General features: G+C 32.3%; 1 long non-coding RNA gene across 1 annotated transcript; it reads right to left on the bottom strand.

Annotated features, from left to right (window-relative positions):
• Window positions 1-3,920: 3,920 nt before the first annotated feature.
• Window positions 3,921-4,301, bottom strand: LOC118738597. The gene is made up of 3 exons (XR_004992905.1): window positions 4,212-4,301; window positions 4,090-4,151; window positions 3,921-4,026 (listed from the first exon to the last, which is right to left on the bottom strand). It is a non-coding gene; the product is annotated as an uncharacterized LOC118738597 (long non-coding RNA).
• Window positions 4,302-6,821: the final 2,520 nt, after the last annotated feature.

Here is a 6,821-nt window from a genome sequence, read left to right as displayed (position 1 = left end):
GAAATTAACAATATATTTCAGAATTTATAATTAATACGTTGCGTTCATTTTAGTAAATCCACTTTGATTTTTAATTGTACAAAATTTATTATATACATACAGTATCGGTCATATCAATAGCAACCCTATTTCAAAGTGATATTATTTCCCTCTCATGTTAATTTATTTCTAAGAATTTACAATAAAAATAAAGTTCAATTTCTAACAAAACCCATATAAACCCAATTTTAAAACTTCGTAGAAAACTACAAAAAATACAACAAATTTTCACTCAAAAATTCACATTTTTTTCTCAGAAGCCTTAGAATTTTTTTGACCACTCAGTTTTATAGCCCCTTCAATTTTAGTCTTATAATATGCAAGTTTGAAGTGGCTAAAAATTACCGTTGATTTTTTAGAATCGATATAAAAACAAATCGTGTTTAATCGTCTTCCATATACCGATAAATGCGACTATTTATCGATGGCTGAGTGGAATATCGACCTATCTCGGCAGCCAGGTCGAAAACACTCGATATCAGAAAACTTTTCAACGCCCTATTTCAAAATTTGGCTGGAAAACGTCCTATTTTAGAATTTGATTGAAAAATGCCCTATCTCAGAACTCGGTTCAAAAACACCCTATCTCAGCTGGCGATCCAAAAACGCCCTATCTGAGCACATTTTCAAAGTATTTTCATTTGAGATAGGCATATATGTAATACTCCTATATTGGCAGTAAGAGCTAGCTAGTACCGTCCGAAAACACTACAGTACAGATATATCAATAAACACGTGCGAAATAAAAGGAACACATACGTTTATAAATAAACATGTACACAACACATATACAAAAACGGCACTCAAGTACACAATACATTGACAAAAGCGGTACTAGACTGTCTCGCTTTGATTTCGGAATGCTTACACATTGAGAAGTTAGCTTGCTGCCAATATAGAAGTATTACATATATGGAGATAGGACTTTTTTGAACCGAATAATAATAATAACATACTATATACATATCTAGTTTCAACATAAAAAAATTATATACACATTAATTGTCTATACATATCTAAGTCAATATATGTGATATATATGTACATACATCTACATATCGTCGTTTAAAGTACAAAACCGTGTATCAATAAAATGCAAAACCGCGTATCAAGATAATGCAATCCCAGCGAGGTTGCATAAATTATTTTCTAGAGAGTGAAAACACTCATATTTCAAAATGGTTATCTTTTTTTTAAAAGCAATCGCATTCAGGGATGCCGTTTGGATCTAAATAGATCCAATTGGATACATTTTTAATCGAATTTTTGCGGGATACTTATTTTTTCCGGTCAGTATAAATGTGGATACTTTTTTAAATAGGCCAAAATTTTATATTTCCTATAAAGTTTTTTTCGTTCAAAAATCGATTTTCATTACAGATGGTAAAAAGCATTACGTTTTCTGAGCATATAAAGAATCGCTATTAAGCGTGAAATTAAAGCATTTTATTTTTTGTGAACGAAGCAATGAACATATGAAGAGATCTCACCAAAATAGGTATAAGCGCAATTGCTTTAATTAGCTTAAAAGGATGCTTTAAGCAAGATCTTAATATACATATCGTCGTTTAAAGTACAAAACCGCGTATCAACAAAATGCAAAACCGCGTATGTGACGTTGCATAAATTATTTTCTAGAGAGTAAAAACACTCATATTTCAAAATGGTTCTCTTTTTTATAAAGCAATCGCATTTCTGGCTAGTATATTTCAGGACGAATGGATAAGGATTGAGCTTGTGTGAGCTAATCCAATTTTTGGCAGCAAATGTCAGTTACGCGGTTTTGCACAATGACGATACGCGGTTTTGTACTTTAAACGACGATATACATATATAAAGTAAATTATACTCTTTCTGTAGTAATATCTTTCATATCACATATTTTAATTTGTTAATTTAAAAAGAAAGAAGATTTCAATGCAGTTCAAAAAACTAAATTTGATTTATTTAAAGAGACTTTTATGAATTTTACTGAAAAGACTTTAAATACATTAAAAAATTTGTATTTATTTGCGCATATTAAGAGAGGTAACCAGTTTCCTCTTTTAATGTGTGGAAATTCGCACGCCGTGTAATAAAATTAATCATTGCCTGTTTACTCTTACATACCAAATTTGTCGCAAGAGCAAAATTACACATAAAATGTTTAAATAAAGTAATGTTTATTATTAGTAGGAAATGAGTAGTCCACTTGCAAACAGCGTTATGTGATTTTATAATAGAAAGCCATAAATTTGAAAAAGTGACTACGACAACAAGTAACATTTAAATTGAATCTTTTTTATTATTACCTGAAAATCTGGATAAATAGGAGCCTTATAAAATTGTAAAATAGCATAACATGTCATAAGATAACATTAACAGTCTATACGACCTAAAGCAATTTCTAAGTTCATCAGAAGATTGATACTTTTGAAAGTTCATAAATAAGTATGCTAGCGACTTTTGGAAGAAGACTTAACATTTGATGCTATTTTTTTTCAGAATATAAAAAGATTTTGCACTCTGTTGTTAGTGGACATGAAACTACTTTAAATACTGGTACGTAATCCGCCAAAAACTAAGAATCGAAAAAATTTGACACAGCGCACTTTGCAAGTAGACTACTCAAATGTATTTGTAGTTTGAAAATTTTTGCAATTTTAAACATTCTATATATGTGTATTTATGTGTATATTTTAAAGATCCCAAGTTCAAAATCAAATACTGAACATCTTATACGTATATTTATACAGATTCTTGTTGAAAAATAGATACTTTTCAGTAGTAGTTTTACATACTCTTTTTAGAGTGTACTTGCTACTTATTATATTTGCTTTGCAAAATACTTATGCACAAAAAATGTACTTTATAACTTGAAATTACAAATGCTTGATTTTATGCACATGTATTCCAAGTCCTTAGGATGGGTTAAATTATGTCTTTTTCATGAAAATGTTTGGTTTTCTTACAAATTATGAGATGTATATGTAACAAAAAAAATTGGATACATTTGGATACATTTTTGGCTTGGTCAGGGATACATTTTCTTGAGACGGCGCGGCAACACTGATCGCATTTTTGGCTAGTATGTTTCAGGAAGAATGGATAAGGATTGAGCCAAGAACTTGTGTGAGCAAATCCAATTTTTAGCAGCAAATGTAGTTACGCGGTTTTGTACTTAAACGACGATGTTTATATTAACAGGAACGCTGCAATCTAATACACGGGTGAATCAGAAACGCAGCACAGCAGAAGCATACAAACAATCTGCAAATGAATGGCTCTTTAGGTTTTTAACAAACAAAAACCTGGTTTCAACTTATTTCAACGTGTCTAAAGCACAACGCACACACCAAGGCACATTAAACAGGTAGTATCAGTAGAGCAAAAACAACATTTGCGTGTATTTTGTTGTTGCTTCTGATATCGAAAGTGTCAACAACTGTTCTGAATTTTTTCTTCTAAATCAAAGGGTGCCATGTGAAATACAGAAATAATAAAAAAATGAAATTGGAAAAAATAAAAATTGTTGTAACCTTCTTTCCTAGTAAATTTGTTTGCTTCTCGAAGCATTGATCCATCCTTTACAAGGGCCAGTAATCAGCGGTTGTGCTGCTGAGTTGGTCGAACGTTCCAAAAGCTGCTATTCAATCGCTTGTTTTATATGGAAAAAGGTTTCACATGCAAATGGATTTTAACAATTCAGAATTTTTGGGAGAAAAAATTAAAAATATTTGACATTTTCGAGACCAAATAATTTGAAAATAAATGAAATCAGCTGCTCTACTGATACTACCTGTTAAATGTACCTTGGCACACACTAATGCAAAGGCGCAAGAGGGACGCAACACTATAAAACACGGGCGGAGCAGGAACGCAGCACAGCAGAAGCGTCCACAAAATCTGCGAATAAATGGTTCATTAGGTTTTGAAATAACAAAGAGCTGGTTCCAACTTACTTCAAAATATCTGCAGGATGATGCACACAATCAAATTCGGCCGCAGCTGCAGAGAATGCTGCAATGGAATGGTTCATCAATGAAGTCAAAATAATATGTTGTAACTTACGTGTATTAGCTCTTAATTACAATACCAGCACAGGTCGGCCAGGAAAACACTAAGGAAATTACCTAATAAATGCAAAATTATAATTAATTTGTAAAATAATTCGGTTTTATTACAATACTTACCAAATTTCAAGCAATTAGAAAACAAATGTCAGCGAATAAGAACAAAACGAACAACGAAAACTGAATCAATGTAGCTTGTTTAGAATTTTTTTCTAATATTTTGGGTAATGTTCAGTGAAATTAACAAGGAAACAACACAGTTTCTCCTAAGGTAGTTCAAGATGGCGGATTAGAGCGAGAAGTTGCCAACGTATAACACCTTTCATTATTGCATCATGGGTTTAGTAGTAGCATTTTATTCCCCAGCGTTAAGTGCTGTAGGTACATATGTATGAATGAAAGTTAATATGTAAAATTATAATTATTTTTCCCAATGAATTGCATGTATGTAATTATTAACTCAAAAAAGGTTCCCACACTTATATACCGGCCCGGGCGCCCACATTCTTAATACAGTCCTGCTGGCACAGACCCTTAATTGTAAAATCAAAATATTAATTAATAATAAAAACAACACGATTTTGTCGCGGCAAATATTAAAACTGATAAGGTGCGGCAAATGTTAAACTTGATAAACTTTTTTCTGAGGATTACGAATCCGTAAGTATCAAGTTTCCATCAGCTTCAGATTTTGAGAACAATAAGATCAAATTTTCAAAAAATTGCCGTTTTCGCAATATTTGAGATGCTCTAGCCAAGAAGAAAAAGGCGATAGAACCTTCACTTAGCCTTAAATTAAAGCTAGAACTCTCGACTATTTTCCCTAAGAGTACTATCACTGCTACTTCATCTGATGATCACTTATACTCATTTATTGAGCAATAAACAATACTCATTTATTGAGTAATAAACAAAACTCGAAAATTGTGTTATGGAAACATGGAACAGTCCAGCGTTTTTGTCTTGGCCTGCAGGCTGTATCGAAGACACAGCCGCTAAATTTAAACGTTGAATACGCGGTATGGGTAAGAGCACATCCAAGTCAAAAACGAAAGCACACACTAAGAAAAAAATATCGATAACAAAAGCGATAATAATATCTATATCAAAATCGATAAAAACGTCGATAACAAAATCGATAATAACATCGATAGCAAAATCGATAAAAATATCGATTACAAAATCTATAAAAAATCGTTTAAAAAATCTTAAAATATCGATAGCAAAATCGATAAAAAATATCGTTTATTATATCGATAAGTTCCGAAAATACGATAGCAAAATCAATAACAATATCGATAGAAACTTCGATAACAAAATCGATAAAAATGTCGATAACAAAACCGATAAAATACCGATTATTATACACTCAGAAAAAGGTTTAGTTATTATAACCACGATTTCGTTATAGTGACCAAGTGGCATAGTTGGATATGGCGAAATAAATATCTAGTTCACGAAAGTCTGCGATTTACTTGAGCCTTCTAGTTGGGACAAATGTATATTTGTTAATAATTACAAAACGACTACCTTGAGTGGACAATATTGTTAGTTGAATAAAATCATTGTAGAGCAAATATAAACAATGCTTTGGTTGATTCAAGTTTTCAATTAATTTTATGAACTTGCTGTAGACGTGAATCAGCTAACCGTTTATTATTGGAAAAAAAAGTTTCAGTTTGACACAAATAAAAATTTACTCGATGGTTGTTGTGTTTACTTCTTTTATTTGCATATATTAAGCATAAAAAATACAAACATATTTACATAAATAGTTACTAGTGTAAATAATACATATGTATATGGTGGTAAGAATTTCCTAAAAAGAAACGATTAAACAGGAATAGTCGTGCGAAAACCCAGGTCAATATCTGCTGGAAGTGCTGGTTTAAGTATACTGCTTTGCTGTTTCCTTGGCTAAATAGATACTTTCTAATTATAATTCACATGAATTATATATCCACTGAGAAACGCCGGTTGGCATCAAACTTTATATTTTTAAATAACCATACCCGCACCGAAACAACTCGCGGCGATGGCAAAACTGAAACTGAGACAAACAAGCCTGGGCATGTCATAGCACACACTTTTTTTTCTCTACCCAGCGCAGTGATCGACATGCCATAGCTTACTGAGCGCTCTGTAACCACACGCGTGTTTCACCCGTATACGAACAGCGGTAGCGGAGCAATGATTTCCACGCACCCAGTCTCATTCATTGAATCGTTTTTATGCAATAGTCGGCATACTAGCGCATTCAAACGATTCAATAAGTGGGACTGTGTGCATTGCTTAGCTGGCGCTCTTCGTATGCGAAACACACATGAGCTCAGAGAGCGCTGATCATTATTTAGGGGGTGCTCATAAGCATGAATATATTCCGCTCTCAAACCAAAACGATCAACTAAGATCTGGTAACTATGACTAATCCATGTGTTGAAAGAAAGCTTATCTGTATTAGCAGAGCTTAATGGCATCCTTTTATGAACCATACTTTAAGTTGAATGGAATTTGTAGAAATATGCTTCAAAAAAATATTTATTAGTATTTACCAAACCCTTCAACTAAATTAACGATTTGGTACAACCTAGATGAATATTAGAAGCTTTAATATATTTAGTTATAATTACCAACCCATGGTAATAGTTCCCAATCCTTGGTCACAGTTCCCAAATATTGTCAAAATTCGGGAACTAAATATCTTTAGTTGTCGAAACTAATCCTTTTTCT

Source organism: Rhagoletis pomonella, unplaced genomic scaffold, assembly GCF_013731165.1.
Source record: "Rhagoletis pomonella isolate Grant_MI unplaced genomic scaffold, Rhpom_1.0 Rhpom_scaffold_00004, whole genome shotgun sequence".
NCBI classification, from domain to species: Eukaryota; Metazoa; Arthropoda; class Insecta; order Diptera; family Tephritidae; genus Rhagoletis; species Rhagoletis pomonella.
Note: the sequence above shows the minus strand (reverse complement) of the source record. Positions and strands in the feature narration are given on the sequence as shown.